This window comes from Callospermophilus lateralis, unplaced genomic scaffold (genome assembly GCF_048772815.1).
Source record: "Callospermophilus lateralis isolate mCalLat2 unplaced genomic scaffold, mCalLat2.hap1 Scaffold_127, whole genome shotgun sequence".
NCBI classification, from domain to species: Eukaryota; Metazoa; Chordata; class Mammalia; order Rodentia; family Sciuridae; genus Callospermophilus; species Callospermophilus lateralis.
In genome coordinates, this window is record NW_027512450.1 from 143,415 (window position 1) to 163,122 (window position 19,708).

General features: G+C 41.9%; 1 pseudogene; it reads right to left on the reverse strand.

The window, feature by feature from the left end:
- Positions 1-1,399: 1,399 nt before the first annotated feature.
- LOC143387306 (HHIP-like protein 2) lies at positions 1,400-13,744 on the reverse strand (annotated as a pseudogene).
- Positions 13,745-19,708: the final 5,964 nt, after the last annotated feature.

The following is a 19,708-nucleotide window of genomic DNA, read 5'->3' on the forward strand; positions in this document are numbered from 1 at the left end:
GGGGCTCATCCACAATCATCCACTTTCCATCCTCCTGCCTGCCTATCGATCCTCTCCTTTCTTATATGTTTGGACTTCTAATTTGGAACTCACACTGGTGTTTTTCTGTTAAAAAGGCTTGAACTTTCCAAAAATGCCTTCTTCTTCTATAAAACCTTCACCTCAAACTATCTATCTCCCTATCTGCTAGTTGAGAAGAAAGAATCCAGAAGCTAACAGATCTCTTTATATTCTACTCAAGAAAAGATCCTGTACAGCCACCCCGTGGCTCAGAGTGGAAAGAAACCAAACACCCAGGAACTCTTCAAGGCTCAGATGTCCACCTACAGAGAATCCCAGGTCTGGAAGAGACTCTAAAAGAGAATTTTATTATCTTCTTTGCCTCTAAGCATGTCTAGATCCAGTGCCAAATACTAAAACGATCACTATACACACCTGTATAAAACAAAACAGAATTTATTTAAAATTTGGAAGTGTAATCTCTCAAAATTAAACATAATATGAAGCTAAAATTAAGTCAGTTCTCTAATGATAAAAGTCTTGGAAAATTTTTAGAGCTGAGTCTCTTCTCCCCTCCCTTACGTGAGCCCATGCCTAGCTTCAATGATGCCATTAACATGTACCTAGCCACTTCCTGTCTATCTAGTTGTCTACTCTTTCTTCAGATTTCTCAGGAAATAAATTCTCCCTTTCTCACAAATTCTTGGCAGGGTCAGGCCAACTGGTGAGACAATCATAAGAGGTCCCTTCTGCTAGGCCATCCCAGGAGGGTAAGCGTTCACAATCCCTTTTGTCTGGCCCCCTGGCCTGCACATGGCCCTGTAACTGTGATTAAGAATAAAGACGGAGGGGCTGGAGATATAGCTCAGTTGGTAGGGTGCTTGCCTCACATGCACAAGGCCCTGGGTTCAATCCCCAGCACTGCAAAAAAAAAAAAAAAAGAGGGAACCATTTGTGAATCTCTTCATAGTGAAAGGATCAAAAAGACCCAAATTCAAACTTGATATGCCCCTCACAATGAGATGTGCAGGTCAAACAAGTTAAGTAGGCTGGCATAGCAGCCTATTTATTTGTTGGTTTGTTTTTTTGCAGTACTGGGAATTGAACCCACAACCTTGCACATGATAGGCAAGCACTTTACCACTGAGCTTATTTCTTTGTTGGTGAAATGAACCTAATAATTATGTCACAGAGGTGTTGTGGTTACTAGTTGAGGTGAAAAACATAAAGTGTTTTGAAGAGTATCCAGTATGTTAAAAGAGATGATTAAATGATAATAATAGTAGAATCAGTATTTACTGTATAAATAATGACAACAATAATAAATGTTCAGTTGATGCTTGTGATCATCTAAGTAAAGTAAGCAGACATCAAACCACTCTGCACATGGATTATCTGCTTAATCTTCAGCAAAGGAGATAATGAACTTGCTATAGGTGCTGATCTACCCTGGGAAAGCACAGGATGAGGTGCTCCCCAGGCAAATGTCTCTCTTCTTCCATTTCTGGGTTTTTCTATCTTCCTGCAAAGCCATAAGTCAACTAGATGAAAAATAAAACCTTGTATTTTAGGAATTTATATTTCCACTCTGCAGAATGTTTTTCCACCTAGAATCAGCAATCATTGAGTGCCAAGGCTAAGTCTCCCACAAAGAGATCAATAACAAGCCTCCCTCAAAGAAGAACCAAAAAGCTGCTTCAGTGATACTTCAGACCCACTGATCCTCCATGGGGAAGCACATTTTCTATTAAAAGTTTAATGCCCTGAGAAGACTGCATCACTACAAAAGACTCATCTTCGGCTGGGGTTGTGGCTCAGTGGCGGAACACTTGCCTTGCACATGTGGGGCACTGGGTTCGATGTTCAGCACCACATAAAAATAAATAAACAAAATAAAAATATTGTGTCCATGTAAAAAAACCTCATTTTTTATTGGTTCTATGACCTTTGGCTAGTTGTCCAACATCTCTAAACCTCAGTTTCCTAAACTATATAATGAAAAAAAATCATAAAGTGAACCAGGCACAGTAGTGCACATCTGTAATCCCAGTGAATGGGGAGGCGGAGGCAGATGGATTGCAAGTTTTAGACCAGACTCTGCAACTTAGTGAAGCTCTAGGCAATTTAGTTGAGAACTTGTCTCAAAATAAAAAAATAAAAATAAAAAGGGCTGGGGCTGGGGGTGTGAAGCACTAGGTTTGATTGTCAGCACCACATATAAATAAATGAATAAAACAAAGATCTATCAACAACTAAAAAAAACTTTTTAAAAAGGGCTGGGGATGTAGATCAGCAGTAAAGTGCCCCTAAGTTCATTCCCCAATACCCAAAAATATATATAAAAGGGGGGTAATTATAATACAGTTTACCATGTAGAAAACTGAAAATATTAAGTAAAATAAGCTATGTAAAGATCTCAACATTGTTGTGACACATAAAAAGGATTCAAAAACTGCCAGCTGTTATTATTAAGTTATCTGCATGCATGAATATGTCACAATGAATTTACTATTATTCATAATCATAATGCACGAATAAAAAAAGAAAAACTCAACTAGCTGTTTTATTATATTATTATTATTATTATTATTATTATTATTATTATTATTATTATTATTTCTATACAGTAGCAAGTAGATGCTCCATATATCTCTAGCATCTGTCTGAAGAAGAAAAGGAAGCTGGGTAAGCCCAGGGTGCTCAGTGAATTTCCTGAACAGTTTTATAAAGACCAAGATGCCAAACACCAGGTGATTCTGAGGCATATACTTAATTAAGAATCACTGCAGGGCTGGGGCTGGGGCTCAGCGGTAACACACTTGCCTGGCATGTGTGAGGCATTGGGTTAGATTCTCAGCACCACATATGAATAAATAAAATAAGTGTCTATCAACAACTAAAAATATATTTTTAAAAAAGAATCACTGCATATCATCCAGGTGTGGTGGCACATCCCTGTAATCCCCCAGCAGATCAGGAATCGGAAGCAGGAGAATTGAGAGTTCAAAGCTAGCCTTAAGCAACTCAGTGAGACTCTTTTTTCTAAATAACATATAAAAAAGGCTAGGGATGTGGTTCAGTGGTTCAGCTCACTTGGTTCAATACTCATTATCAAAAAAAAAAAATCACTGCATATAAAAAAGTGATTTGTGAAAGGGTAATGTGTTTGGGAGGTCTATAAAGATAAATGAAGTTCCAACGATCTAATAAGTAATGATGAAGAACCTAACCAATTAGTAACTATACCATCTCTAAAACTAAGAATTGAAGCATCAAAATAACTACATCTTTCCTAAATAAGATGAAGTAATGGGGACTAGATTTACCATCACACCTTAATGAGTCAAAACCTGTACAAAATAGAATAAGAGTGGTTTAAAAGACATTGACAAGGGCTGGGGCTGGGGCTGGGGTTGGGGCTCAGTAGTAGAGCACTTGCCTAGCACAGGTGATGTACTGGGTTCGATCCTCAGCACCACATTAAAATAAAATAAAGGAATTGTGTCCATCTACAACTAAAAAAAAATGCTAAAAAAAAAGACATTGACTATCAGGCAGCATAGGTGTGTCTTCCCTGAGAGATTGAAAACAGATGAGATGAGCCTTGAGATTGTTCTAGATTCTTCCTTGAGAAAATTCCCAGCACAGAGAGGGAATACATAGGCAGAGCCCAGTAGACTCCCTGAGTTGAAAAGATAGATCTAAGAGTTCAGGAAGATCAAAGCAGTAAAAGTTTGCAGGTCAGAAAATGGAGAGAAGAAAATTACATAAAGAATGACCTTCAGAGATCTTCAAATACTCATCAGTGGGCTCAACAGCAGGCATGAGAGGGGACTACCTGGGGCAAGGGACAGAATTGGAAGGGAAAGTGCCTGATACTAGTTCGGGTCAGGAATGGTGCGTGCATCATTCACAGGACATTGGCAAAGCCTCAGGAAGGTTTGCCTTAATAGTAAGGAATTGAGACCTCTAGAAAAAGCACCACTTTGGTCAAATATTAACAGCAAGAAAGGATCAAACTATTGTTGAGGAACTTGACTGTGACCCAGAACAAAACTCAAAAATATTTATAGGAACACAAAAATATGCAGCACCTACAAACTTATATTAATACTTTCTGATATTAAATAAAAAATTACCATGAAAGTTAAGGAGGAGGAAAATATAACCCATAATAAAGAAAGATCAATTAAAATTGACACACAACTGACACAGGCATTAATATTAGCAGACAAAAACATTACAGTAGCTGGATATGGTAGCAGTCATGTAAGTTACACCCAATAAAATTGTTCAAATAAAAAAGGCAAAGACAACAACAACACTTCTTACCCACTCATGAAGTCTCCAAAGATATAGAGGCCATTGAGATTTGGAGATAGACATAGCCCCAAGTGATTGACTTCCCCACTGCGTGGCCATAAGCATAGATTGGCAGAATGCCATCTATCCAGGAACAAGGAAAGACAGTAAGTTTCATTACCAAAAATTAAAAGGAAAGAGGGGGCTTTTTTTTCTTAGATGTTGATGGAACTTTATTTTATTCATTTATTTATATATGGTGCTGAGAATCAAACCCAGTGCCTCACACAAGCGCTCTACCACTGAGCCACAACACCAGCCCCAAAAAGAGGCTTTATAATTCAGTTACCTGATTCAGTGCAAGTCATAAGTAGGACAGGTAGACAAATGGATTGTGTTTATTTTTTTTCAAAGGGCCAGTCACAATATTTGTGAGCTTCCCAATTGACTGTTATCTAAGCCCAACCCTCCCCGCATCTATAAAGCTGTGTCGTGGAAGATTCAGACACATACATTTCTCCCCAAGGTTGACATAGTAGTCAAGTTTAAGAATATGGAAAGCATTGTGAGGGTCTCTAAGACTGCTTTGTAACTTAAAGAGTCAAAAAGACCAAGAAACAGTTATAGATTCAGCACACTGGAATTTTGATCCAGATGTGGTTTTTAAAACACTTCTTGATGATTGATGCTCAGGGATTATATTCTCCCTTGAGTATAGGTGGAATATCATTTCATTGGGCTGTTACCATTTGGGAAATAAAGAGAAACATGCAGCCACCAATTCTGCTCTGCTTGTGGATCTGAAAATAATTTGCCCAAACATCAAATGGGTAACTTATTTAAAATACAGATTCTTAGTCCATCCCACTCTCCCACCCACCCAAGATGCAAACCCATCAGGTCTGACCTAGAGCATCAAAATCTAGTTAAAAAAGTAGAGTCTTAACTGGCTTTATTATTTTATCCTAGAATTGGGCAACATTCCATTTCATAATAGAACAAATGTTCCTATGGTCTGAGCAAGAGTTTGGTTTTACAGAAAGAGAATAGCTTCAAGAAATCAGATAAACAAAAGCTGGTCTTTCAAAGTTACTTCTTTTCTAGGACTGGGACAGGGAGACAGAATAATAGGAAAATAACTGATGAGTTCACAGCAAAAATCCACTTCTTAACAAGCACCATTAAGGTGTCTAGGGCTAGTAGCAGAAGAACCACTCAGGGAAGCAGAGTCCCAAAGGACACAAGTAAGGATTTTAAGGACCTGCAGGACATTAGGATTATTCCTCCACTCCTCCTCCTACCCACTCAATTCATTCAAGAAAGCACCCAGACAGCTTCTTACTTACCCAAAGAGGCATTGTGACAAAGATTTTTGTTATAACACTCAAACCCTTCCTTTGCCCTCCATCCATATTTCCCGCCTTTAACAATGAGGTCAACTTCTTCAAACCTGTTCTGACCCACATCCCAACAGAACATCCGGCCTTGGCCCTGACATGTAATGGGGTCCCCTTGGTCCACAGCACAGCGCCACATGTTTCTGATCCCATAGGTGTAGATGGCGGCGTGGGACCCTGGCTCAGAAACAAAGGGATTGTCCAAGGGCACTCGGTAGCGCTTGCCGTCAGAGCCTGCCCCATTCACATCAATCCTTAACACTTTCCCAAGCAGGGAACTTCTGAAAGACAGATGGCCAAGAATCAGGCTCAGGTAAGCATGGACACAAGACCAGAGGTGACCACCGAGGAGGGCTGATTGACAGTGATGACAGGAAATGGCTGGGAATCACATAAGGATAAGTACCTTTAAAAAATACACACACACACACACACACACACATACACACACACACAGGATGTTAAGACTTCCCTATTTTTGATTCAAGGAGAACTATTAAGCAAAAGGGTTCACGTAATCCTGAAAAAGTTGCAGCTTTAATTGTTTATTTTAATGATGAGAACTTTTCTCTATAATTTGTTCTAATACTACGAATTGTTCTTAAAGCTGTTTTTTTATTATTTTTAGTTGTAGATGAACAGAATGCCTTTATTTTATTTGTTTATTTTTATGTGGTGCTGAGGATCGAATCCGTGTGAGTCAAGTGCTCTGCCACTGAGCTACAGGCCCAGCCCTAAAGCTGGTTTTATTACTTTTCAGATAGTAAAGGGGTCAGTAAATGGAACAGAGACTTTTTTGGAGTGGGGGATACCAGGGATTGAACTCAGGGGCACTCGACCACTGAGCCACATCCCCAGCCCTATTTTGTATCTTATTTAGAGACAGGGTCTCACTGAGTTGCTTAGTACCTCACTATTGCTGAGGCTGGCTTTGAACTTGCAATCTTCCTGCCTTAATCTCCTAATTACAGACATTAGCTGCTGCACCCTTAGAACAGACTTTTAAGAGGCTTTGTCAATGACTTTGATCTCTGGGCTTTGGTGTCCTCAATTGTAAAGCAGAGGAGAGTGACATTACTTAACAGTGTGATTGGGTTCAATGAGTTATTGTGCATATAGTACTTAATGCAATTCCTGAATCATAGCATTCAATAAATGTTAGCTTTTATTATTATTAATTTTAATATTTATAATACTAGGAATAATGGGGAGCCAAGTGCTGACTGGGTGCAAAGGAGAGAAGAACAACTGACCTTTATAGGCAGCAGAGCATCAGTGAATTCTGGCACTAGATCATTCAAGCTATAATTCTAGTTCTTCCACTTACTTGCTGTGTGACTTCTGTGCCTCTATTTTCTTGTCTGTAAAATGGCTCTCATAATACCTACACATCATAAGATTCACTCATTCCACAATATTTACAGAGTTATGGGTGTGCTGAAGATAGACCAATTAACAAAATAGATAAAATTTCTTAACCTCAAAGGTTATTAAAATTAAAATTCTCAAATACACATTACGTATTTGGAACATCTCTGACACACAGTTAGCACCCTATTTGCACTAGTTCTCTTTAACTCACTGTTTCTTTGTGGGGGGGCTTACCAGGGATTGAACCCTGGGGCACTTAAATCTCTGAGCCACATCCCCAGCCCCTTTTTTATACTTTATTTGGAGACAGGTTCACACTAAGTTGCTTAAGATCTCACTAAGTTGCTAAGGCTGGCTTTGAACTCTCAGTCCTCCTGCCTCAGCCTCCTAAGCCTGTAGGATTACAGGAATGTGCCACCACTCATGGCCACATTAGTTCACCAGGCACATTAACTTTTTAGTGTCCCCAGGGCCTACCACTCCTGAAACACTGAGCTTGGTAACATAATTGGATTAAAGTTAATTGAATGATTGATTTCATGGATAGTGTCCTATTAACATATATTTAAAGTACTGATTTTTCTTTACATAGTATTTGAAACTAACACTAGGCATCCATAATATTAACTACCAAAGTATATGATGTATATTATTTATAGGACAGAAAACCAAATGTTCCTCTCATTTGCCTAAATGGGACTATATATTGCAGAAAGCATTCTGGGTTTGACTCCATCTCAACAAAAACACTATACCAAGGGTTCACTCTAAGGGGGCAGGGACCTTGCTACCATCCATCTTACTTGTTCTGAGCATTTCCAAATTTGCCAAAGGGACCCCCAGCCTGCCCTCCATCCCCAGTGAATATGTACATGTAGCCATCCAGGCCAAAAAGAACTTGTCCACCATTATGATTTGAGGCTGGTTCTTCTATCTCCACGACGACCCTGGAAAAGAAAAGGGAACTTCATACTTTGACAAAGCTAAAGCTACATCCTCTAGAGACACCCCAAATAGACTGGTCTAAGTCACCAAGATCTGCAAAGTCAGCCAAGACCTGCTTCAGGAATCACAAAGCAAGTAGCTTGGGGTTCTGAGATGATCCCTCTTTCCTTCTCTAACTCTTTCATGGGTCATTTTTATTCAAGACCATGACTTCACAAGCTGAGACACAGGAGAATAACCCTCCCATTGTGGCTCTTGCCTATTAGTCTCTGGCTCTATATGAACTTTCAATGTCCTTGTTTGAGCAAGTTAGCAGGGATGGATCTATCCATTCCTCATGCTTTCTCCAATCTTTCAATCTGTCTGTGATGGAAAAGGAGGCAAGGTAGAAAGAAGAGGAGAAATGAGCAGGGTGGTAGAGTGAAAAGAACATGAACTCGAGTCAGCTAGAACTGGGATCATCTGATCTTGTATCACTAGTGTTATGGCCTTATGCCATAGCTTCTTGCAAGATCCCACATTCAAGCTAAAGGGCCTGGAATCTATGGGCCACACAATAATTATAAGCTGTAATTATTGAAGCAGTGATTGAACTCAGGGGCACTGGACCACTGAGCCACATCCCCAGCCCTATTTTGTATTTTATTTATAGACAGGGTCTCACTGAGTTACTTAGCACCTCGCCATTGCTGAGGCTGGCTTTGAACTCACGATCCTCCTGTCTCAGCCTCCCAAGCTGCTGGGATTACAGGCGTGTGCTGCTGTGCCTGGCTCACTGTATTTTTTATAATCACTTCTCAATCCCTCTGGCTGCTAGTTCTTGCTTATCCTCTGTAAAGACAACCAAGTCAGGCTCTAATTCGGATTGTCACATCCCATAAAAACCCTTGCTTTAAAGAGTCTAACTTGGGCTGTCCTCATTAATTGACGATTCCTTTAACATTTTAAGCTAGTGTTCTAAAACCAGCAAGGTTCTACCTCTGTCATTTCAAAGGGCTGATCCGCATTATTTCAGAACACAGTAGAGGTGCATTTGCATGAGTCCATCTCACCTCTCCGATTTGGGGTCAGCTTTATTGGGATCAGCCTGAGAGACCTTCATCTCACTAATCCAGATCTTTTCTACCTTCTTCTTGCCCAGGCATGAATAATAAATATAGAACTTTCTGTTGCAATGGAATTTGGGGTGAAAAGCCAATCCCAAGAAGCCCCTCTCATCCCCGATCCATGGAGTGGTCAGTACGATGCTCTTGAGATCCAGGAAAGGTTACTCCAGGAGACTCCCGTCAGGCAGGTACACCCACACCACTCCCACCTGCTCGGCCACAAAGAAGCGATGGGTGCCATCCCCGGCGTGCACCATGGAGACCGGGTTCCTGAGCCCATTGGCCACCTCGACCAGGCAGAGCTGCAGGCAGCCCTGATGGTCCTCGGCCACCACCCCCAGGTTGCGATTGAGATGGTCATTCCTCAGGACGTTGGGGAAGCAGTAATCCTTGTCCGGAAAATTGAGGAGGTGGCAGAAGTGGGCACCGTCCTTTTTGTGGGACTCTCGGAGACCTCGGTCATTGGTTAGGAGGGAGATGGCAGAGTGACAGAATGGAATGCCGAGAAGTAGTCAAAGCAGAGCCCAGGAAGGTTCCGGAGGGGTGTGTGAGGGTTCTCGGCATCGTAGAGGTGGCTGCATAGGGCGAGCACTCCTGGAAGACAGCTGAAGGTCAGTCTCAATTTGAGCAAGCAGAGAAATGGCCAAGGGGAAGAAAAAAATAGGATTCTGTCAGCAGTAGTGGTGCACACCTGTCATCTCAGTGACTCAGGAGGCTGAGGCAGGATGATTGCCAGTTCAAAACCAGCCTCAGCAATTTAGTGAGACCCTAAGCAACTTAATGAGACACTGTCTCAAAATAAAAAATAAAAGGGCTGGAGATGTGGCTCAGTGGTTAACTGCCCCTGGGTTTAATGCCTGGTACCAAAAAAAAAAAAAAAAGGACTCTGAAGGGGATTTATTTTGTTTTGTTTTGTGGTACTGGGGATTGAATCCAGGGGTGCACTACACTCAGCTATAAGCCTTTCTTTCTTTCTTTCTTTTTTTATTTGAGAGGAAGTCTCACTAAGTTGCCCAGGCTTCCTCAAACTTGAAATCCTCCTGCCTCAGCTTCTTACTGGAATTACAGGTGTGCACCACTATCCTGGCTGGATTCCAGATTCTGGAGTTTTTATTACCAACTACTAATTAATCACTTCTTGGACCAACATTTTTTATCCATTAATGCTCCTAGAAGGCAGAAAGAAAAGGGGAGCCAGGTGTGTTGGTGCCTGTCTGTAATCCCTAGTGGCTCAGGAGGCTGAGGCAGGAGAATGACAAGTTCAAAACCAGCCTCAGCAACTTACCAAATCCCTCAGCAACTCAGTGAGACCCCATTTCCAAATAAAATATAAAAACGGGCTGGGGATGTGGCTCAGTGATGCAGCACCCCTGTTTTTGATTCCTGGTACCAAAAAAAAAAAAGATAGGGGAGGGGGACACACGCTGTACTCACTATTTTTAGCATTTCATCTTAGTTCTTGACACTTGATATTACTAGATGAACATTTTAAAGAGAAAATGGTATCAAAGTTCTCAATTTTCCTTTCGTATAAATGCTGTATCTGCAAGATTTTCTTTCTTTATCAGTTTTTAAGCAATTTGGCAAAAGTTTCACATTAATTAAATCTGGGTGTTGGAGACATGAGACATTATTTCATTCTCTGGTTCTCCATGTTTGAAATATTTTACAGTTAAAAGGTAAATGATCAAAATGGACATTAGGTGTACCACTCCCAGAGACTGGGTGTCTAGTAATTTCTTCAGGTATTTGTAAAACTATTTGTGTCTGATGTGTTCAAAGCACTGCGCTGGGAACTATACATATTTGAATTGTGACGATTGGGCAATATGACTACTCTTTACACAAATACATATGAATAGTGTGTCCAAAAAAGTATCTGCTACTTGGTCTTCCCTAGATTTACAGAAATTTTAAGGTGAAAATACAATTTTGTGGACAATCAGCTCCCAATGGTGATGAAAGAGAGTCAGTTGATAGTAAGAAAGACAGTTGGAAAGTAAGAAAGACAGATTACCTGTGGAGTTTGGAGAGGCAGAGTAAAGGAGAGTCCATTAGCCAAACCCCACTGATTACTAATCTCTCTCCCAAGCCCACCTGTGGGCTGACTCAGTTGCCTGCACTCTCTCAACACTTCACAAAGGGAGCAGCAGCACTTTTTATGCATGGTTGTGTCCCTGTCTTCTCTTTTTTCCTCTGGACTGTAGATTGCAGAACAAATTCTTGCTTATTTGGCAAAGAAAAAGAACCCAGAGTTTCACACACAGTGTCTCTCCTGGGACTGTCTGGGTCAGCTGAGAATAATTATCAGAGTAACAACAAGCAAAATGACCTGCTCCTGAGTGTCACCTCACTGACTCCATCCAACTCTGGGAGGTGGAATAAAGGGAGAAGGGACACAAAAATAAAAACAAAATACTAAAGGGCAGAAAGGACGATGGAAATTTCACCACCAGCATGGCACACTCTTAGGCAGCTGTTTATAGAGTTTGCAGAGTTGCTTATATCTAAACAAACATTTTTCCAGTTCATGGGTAAGAAAACCCATGCCCAGGCAGCATGTCTACTGCACGCCTTAACTATTGAGTCTCTCCTGCATGCCACGCCCTGCTTTCGGCACCGGGCACCAGCAGCGAGTGCACAAATTCTCTAATGAAGCTCACGCTTCCAGGAGTTCAGAAAAGCAATTAATTGACCAGTGCTGTTGCTACTATACTTTAATGTTATGTGATCACAGGGTCACAAGATCTGGTGTCTGAACATCCAGATTCGTGCCCCAGGACTGTTTAACCTTGGACAAATGATTCTGGTAAAGGTGGAATTCATAATACCTACAAAATCATTGCCAAGAACACACTACATGTCTGGGGGAAGACAGAAATTTTAACAGACATGAGTCGAGTTGTTTGGCTGAAATTACTCTTATTCCTCAAATCTCTGAAACAAAAGAGATGTTGCATGTGACTTTTTAAAACATCACCAAAGAGAGAAGTTGGAAGGAAGAGACATTTTCACCAGGGGAGCTCTCAGAAATAAACAACCTGAGTACTGCTCAAAAAAGCCAGGATTCTGCAGGGTGCCAATGCACACGCCTGCAATCCCAGCATCTGGGGAGGCTGAGGCAAGAGGATTGCAAGTTCAAAGACAGCTTCAGCTATTTATTGAGGCCCTGAATTTAGCAAGCCTGTGTCTCAAAATAAAAAAAATAAAAAGGGCTGGGGATGTGGCTTAGTGGTTAAGAGCCCGTGGGTTCAATCCTTGGTCCAAAAAAGAAAACCCCAACTTCTGACACCACATGGCTATCCCAGAGTTAATTCTAGAGGAAACAACAAGAGGTGGTGCTTTAGGTGAAAGAGTACAGCCCTGGGGTAGTGCCACCCAAGTGGCTGACTTCTGCACCAGGCTCAGTGGTAATTTCTGCCTGGACTCTGAGGGGCTCAGATAATCTCTCTTTGCAGCATGCAGGGAGTTGGGGTGGCCAGTGCACTTCTGAATAGTGGCAGCATCAAGGGACATGAATGCCCAGCAGGGTCTCAGATAAAAGGCCGGCCTGGACTTTTGTCACATTGTTAGAGTACACCTTCCTCATGGCCACTTCTTTCAGCTCTCTCCCTGCACTCCTAAACACCCTCTTCCCATAAAGTCTGTTTGCAGCCTGTACACATCAGGTTTCCAGACTGAACTCAACTCTGGCGATGCATCCCAGAAATGTGGATTTTGGCTACTGATGAGCCTGGAGAAGCAAAAACTCTGAGTCATTGCTTGTCAGCAGCTTGAAGCTCTCTCAGTCCAGTTCTGGAGTGTTGGGAAGCCAATACCCCACAGAGAGCCCCATAATCTCTGCCACTGTTACCATCACACCAGAGACCCCCTTGGCACAAAGTACCCAGCTAAGCAAGGGCTGGACCCCAGCAGATGCCAATGCTTCCCTCTCTCACATACTCTGGAAGTGTCACAGGTGTGCTGTGCCCAGCTCTCTGATCATTGCAGAGAGGACATGGACAGCAGCGGTTCTGAGAGCTCCATGAAAAATACCTCTCTTATTCTTTTGGCTCCTGGGGAAGAGCCCCAGAGGGAGAGCTCTGAGGAACCTGTGCAAGCCAAACTCAGCACACCTGTGCCTCAGTGTACAGAGCACATTGCTATCTGGCAAGGCACCTAGCAGGCAGGTAAGCTCTAAAAGGCTGAGTGTCCAAAGTACCCTTCCACTAGGACTCACCAGCAGCCCAGCATCCTTTACCGCTGGGGTTGGAAGGCACATTGCCAAGCTGGCTCCATCATTTCCCCTCGGGTTTACACTCAGGCCTACCTGGCAAAGGATGTCTTTAAACCTCCGCACAGCTCATGGCCCTTCAGATCGAAATAGTTCATGATGTCCCAGTACCTAGCAGCGATGTGGTTGTCCTTGCGCTGGTCACAGCAGCCAAAGGACTCATAGTCGGAGCAAAACTCAAGATGCAGGGGAGGCCGAAAGGGAGGCCTATAATCCAGGCACTGGGGTTGTCCCTGCAGCAAGCCCATCTGGCCCACAAATGTGAGACAGAGACAGACAGTGCCGGGAGAGAGCCTGGGGACCCAGGAACACCAACCATGATGCAAATCGGGCTTGGGCTTTCTCAGCATTTTGGCCTTGGGAACACTCCAGCTGCGGTTTGCTCAGGTTGGCTTCCCTGCTCTGCCCATGTTCCCTCCCTCTCTTCCTCCCTGCTCCTCAACCCCCTTTCTATTTCTTCCTTCTACCCCCATCCCCACCCCTAGTTCCAAGAAGTGGTTTCTGAGCAGTATCCCTCCTGTGGGCTGGTGGCCAAGCGTCCCTTTTGGAAGGAAAAGGAAGTTGTCCCTACCTCCTCCGTCCCACCTAAACATGAAGCTTGTGCTACTCTCAATGCCAGCGCTGAGTCGTTGGGGCACACGATTTCTTAGCCAAAAGGTGCAACAGTGGCAACAGCAGAGGGGCCTGATTCCTTAAAACTGCACAGAATTCTGCAGAGCAGGCTGGAAAATCCACACTTGTTTACTATTTCTTCACAGGCCGAGTGGCCCAGAGTCGCTGTGAGAACACCACATTACTGAGTCCCAGACAGCAGACTCTGAAGGCAGACTTCCAGGGCTCCTGTGGTGCTGAAGGGCACTGTGGGGACTCAAGTGTGGGTGGGGGAAGACGGAGGGGAGCTTTGTGGAAGCCAGGGTGCCCTATGGCCCCTGGGGTCTGATAAGGTGTGTATGTGGATGGTAAGAAGGAAGGACATGTCGTGAGTCTTGCATCTGCAGCAAGGAGTGAGGAAAGAGAAGACAGTAAAGGAAGAGGAGGGTGTCTTAGTCAAATCAAGCTGCTGTACCAAATATCACAGGGTAATTTATAAATGACATTTTTAATCTCATGGTTCAGGAGACTAGGAAGTTTAAGATGGAGGACAAGTTTTGGTGTTTTATGAGGGCCTTATTCCTTGCTGATGGCACTGTTTGTTGCATCTTTATGACATCACATGGCAGAAGGGTCAGAGTGAAACAAACCAACTCTCAAGCCCCCTTACAGAAGCCCTAATTGAATCCTAAAGGCATCACCTTTGTGTGTGTGTGTGTGTGTGTGCTGGAGATTGAGCCCACGGCCTTAGCATGCTAGGCACTCACTCTAACAGAGCTACACCCTTGGCTGCTAGAGTTTGTTTGTTTGTTTTTTCTTCCAGGTACCAGGGATAGAACACAGGGATGCTCTGAGCTACATGCCCAGCACCCTGCCCTCCCCATCTTTTGAGACAGTCTCACTATGTTGCCAAGTCTTACTTCAAAATTTCCATTCTCCTGCTTCAGCCTCCCAAGTTGCTGGAAGTTATAGGTGTGCATTACCAAGCCCATCTTATAGTTTAGACCCTGAATGTCCTCTTAAGGTCAATGTGTTAAAGTCTTGGTTCTTGACTCATTGTGCCACTGGAAGATAGTAGAACCTCTTGGAGGTGGAGGAAGTTAGGTCACTGAGAACGTGTCCTTGAAAGGGATAGTGGACCCAGGCTCCCCAACCAACCATGGATTGAAACCCTTACAACTGTGAACCAAAATAAACCTTTCCTATTTATTAAACTGATTACCTCAGGTGATTGTGACAGTAACGGAAAGCTGAATAACACACCAGCCCAAGGCCCTGCCTCTGAATATTAACACACTGGCAAATTAGTTTCAGTATATTAATTTTGAGAGACATATTAAGACACAGGAGTGTGACCCAACAAGGACTGTTCGGGATAATTTTACCAGGAAGCACAGGATGTTTGGGCTATTTTTGCCAAGTCTATACCAGCTTTAGGGGTACTCCTCCTCACTTAGTGTAAGTTCCAACACCACTTAAGAATGTGTTTTGCTCTGTACATGTCCCTTACACATAACGGGCCTTTGGAAATTCTTCTTTAATGAGTAGACAAATAGCCACAAAACCAAACAGAGGCACAAATAGGGACACAGGTCCATGGGGACATCAGGTTCCCTGAGCTTACTCTTTATTTTCCATGTTTCCAGTTCACTTTGCAATTTCCTTTCTTGCAAAAGCTTACCTTTGAAATGCAAGTTTTTAAAATTTTTTATTTCTTACATAAATGACAATAGTGGAATGCATTACAATCATAATTATCCATTCAAAGCACAATTTTTCGTAACTCTGTATATAAAGTATGTTCACGCCAAATTATGCCATTATACATGAACTCTTATTTTTTGCATTACAATTCTTAATACACCTTTATACCACAATTTATCATATCTCTGTATGTATATAAGGTATATTGACACCAAATTCACATCTTCATACATGTATTTTGTATAATGATGACCCTCTCCTTCCACCATCCATGCTATTCCCCTTCTCCCTCCCCTTCCCTCCCACCCCTATTCCCTATCTAGAGATAATCTTCCTCCCTTGCTCTCCCTTCCAACCTCATTTTGAGTCACCCTTCTTATGTCAGAGAAGACATTCGGCATTTGGTTTTTTTTGGGGGGGATTGGCTAACTTCACTTAGCATAATCTGCTCTAATGCAATCAATTTCCCTGCAAATGCCATGATCTTATTCTTATTTTTAGTGCTGAGTAATATTCCATTGTGTATAAATGCCACATTTTTTTTATCCACTCATCAACTGAAGGACATTTAGGTTGGCACCACAGTTTAGCTATTGTGAATTGTGCTGCTATAAACATTGATGTGACTGTGTCCCTGTAGGATGCTGTTTTTAGGTCCTTTGGGTATAGTGCAAGAAAAGGAATAGCTGGGTCAAATGGTGGTTCCATTCCCAGCTTTCCAAGGAATCTCCATACTGCTTTCCAAATTGGCTGCCCTAATTTGCAGTCCCACCAGCAGTGTATGAGTATACCTTTCCCCGCGCATCCTCACCAGCACTTCTTGTTGTTTGTCTTGGTTTCAATGTGTTGCTACAGAGGGTACCCCACCTGGCTTCCACTCACACGCAGCCTTTGCCAGGATTTCAAGAGGGAAGATGAGCCTCAACCTAGCCAAGTCTACATTACAGTGCTCTCAATTATGACAGCCCAAGCAGCATTTAAAATCCAAATCTTTATAACCAAGGAAAAAGGAGGGAGTACTCAGAATGATTGTCAATACAGCCCTGTACTGTTCAATATCAGACCTAGTTGTGTGTTCCTTCTTATTTGTGGTGCTAAGGATGGCACTCAGGCCTCATGCACACTAGGCATGTGCTTTAACTAAGCTGCGTCCCAAGTCCCTGCTTTTTAAAATATAATAAGGCATCCATGATTCACTAGTGACGGTGCAGTTTCCACTGGGTTGTTTGCCCAAAGGTCAGATAATTCATTGCTTTGTAAACCTTAGCACGAAGAGTAAGCTGGACTAAGTCAAGTGAGTTCACAGCCACTGTGACCTTCTGAGAAAGGAGGCAACACCTGACCCAGAATTATGTAAGAATGAATGAATGCATTCTTTCCTTCCATAAAGAACTGAGAGTATCTTTGACATTTGTCTCAGTTTTCCTTTTGCCATGAAAATATGGATATCACATTGATTGGGGCAAAAACTCCCTGCAAGACTAGCAAGTGAAGGTCAGCTGGCAGGAGTTCATGGGATGTAATGACAGTATGAGCTTCTAAAACATCTTATTTCATATGGAGCTACATTTCAGATAGAATTACATAATGCATATGATTGTAACATAATTACACAATAACTAATTTTGCAGTAGATATTGTGTCAATTTAACAAATATATATTCTTGTGTGCAAAGTTATTATACTAGAAGAGGAATGTTTAATGGAAAATTGATAAGCAACTTTTATGCTGAGAAGGCTAAAAGTGACCCTACCCCCCAAAAAAAACAGATTATACTAAGATAACAGTAAGGAACAAATTGCTATTCAGAATCCAAGGAAAGAGATGACAACAGGCTGTAAGGGAACAAGAAAATCTTCTACCTGAAGGTGAAGTACAGGTAGGAAAAAACAGAAAACGTTTTTAACTTGAGTGTTAGGTGAACTTACTCTAAGTCTGGAACTAAAAACTAGAACCAGACTGAATCACCTCAGATCTCACTCTGAAGCATACATTAAAAAAATCATTATTTTTAAATGCTAGGGCTGCCCTAACAAAGAACCACAAATTGGGTGGCCTAAACAATAGAAATTACCTCTCAGTTATAGAGACTCAATGTCTGAGATGAAGGTGTCAGCAAGGTCGGTTCCAGACCTTTCTCCAAGCTTCTGATGGTTTGTGTTGCATTTCATGACTTGGAGATACCCAATCTGTGGCTTCATGTTGGGATGGTATTCTCCCAGTGTGTGTGTCAAACCCCTTCCCTTTCTTTCCCCCCCTTTAGTTGTAGTTGGACACAATACCTTTATTTTATTTATATTTATGTAGTGCTGAGGATGGAATCCAGTGCCTCACACATCCTAGGCCAACTCTGAGCTAAAACCCAAGTCCCAATCTTTAACTTTTGATAAGGATACCAGTCATCCTGGATTAGGGCCCACCATAATATCTGCATTTTAACTTCCATTATTCCTGTAAAGACTGTCTCCAAATAAGGTCATATTCTAAGATACAAGCTAAGGTTGCAGGGGGAGTGGTGATCTGATATAGGAGCATGTGGGGACACAAAATGGGAAGCCTACCAATCGCTTGGGAGAGTAAGAATAGTTTTTGCTTGAGCCAATGGCCTCTGGGTTATGAATCCCTTTCTATTCTTTTTCTGGCTACCCAGCTGTTCAGGTAGTAAAAAGTGACTTCCTTGGGAGGTGATACAGATAGCACCAGTGTGATCTTCAGAATCATACTAATTAGGTTAGCAACCTTGCGCTAACACCTACTAGCTGTGACCTTGGCAAAGTTACTGGCATCTCCAAGGGCTCCATTCACCTCCTTGGTAAAATAGGAATAACTCATAGAAATGTAGTGGTGTTATGATGAAATGTAAAGTCCATAGTGCTTCATAAATTCTGGCCATTGTTATTATTCACGGAACTGGCTTTACCTTCAGTGGACCTAAATAATTTCCACAAGGGTTGACTCACACTGCTTTTATCAAAAAAATCAGATATGAACATGCTAAAAAAATTCTAGGAAAGCTTTGTGTGAAAACCAAGAACTATATCTACTCACCTCACATTCTGAACCTCCATTCTGTAGCCATTTTACAGTTTTTGATAAAGGTTTCAGGGAGTAGATAGATGCTCTGGCTATCTTGGCCTTTGTTTTGAGATTTTGAACACATTATCTGGGAATTTCATTCCTCTAGTGGTAGTCTTTCATATACAGAACTCCTTCACAACCCAATCACCCACTCCCAGCAGTAAAGTTAGACCTAATTATGTGGTGGCTTTAGCTTGATTTGTTCTGGCTCTTTTGGAATACCTACTTGTTTTGAGTGTACCTTGTAAGGCTGGATATTTATTGATAGAAGTGTTTTTATCAAGTACAAAATAATACTGAACTATAAATTGACAAAGCATAATTTATCCCCCAATTTTCTTGCAGATGCTTTGAGTGAGATAAAGTACAGATAGAAAAGAACAGAAAATGTTTTTAACTTGAGTATTAAGTAACCTTCGTAAAAAAGTACAATGGGAAAAATGTGTGGCTTGTCATCTAAATATTAGGCTTATTGTAAAGTTAGTGAGCTTTCATGGAACTCAGTTACTGGTTATCTGAACACAAAATGCATAAAAGGCAGACATTTATGAAGCACTTCCTTGAACACCCGAACAACTATAACAAAATGCTATCAGGCCCAGCTTGTGTTCTCAAAAAATTGCCCCTGGGCTTAACTGTGTGATGCTGGGTTACTATTTCAATGGTAAGGAGTCTTCCACCAGGCAAATGCTTACTGCTACATTCTAGTTTCCAAGAAAGGAGAGAGGACACCTGTGTTCTAAAACATCTAAGACTGATGTGCTAGGCAATAACAAAACCTAACAGCCTTTTTAAATTATGCAAGTGCCAGTTGAAACAGCCAAATCCCACTACCTCTTTGATCCAAATTACTCCTTCATGGTAGAAGGTTCTTTTTCTATCTGGCAGAAAAATTCTCAATCCTAAATTTTCATGTCTTAATACAAAAAAAAAAAAAAAG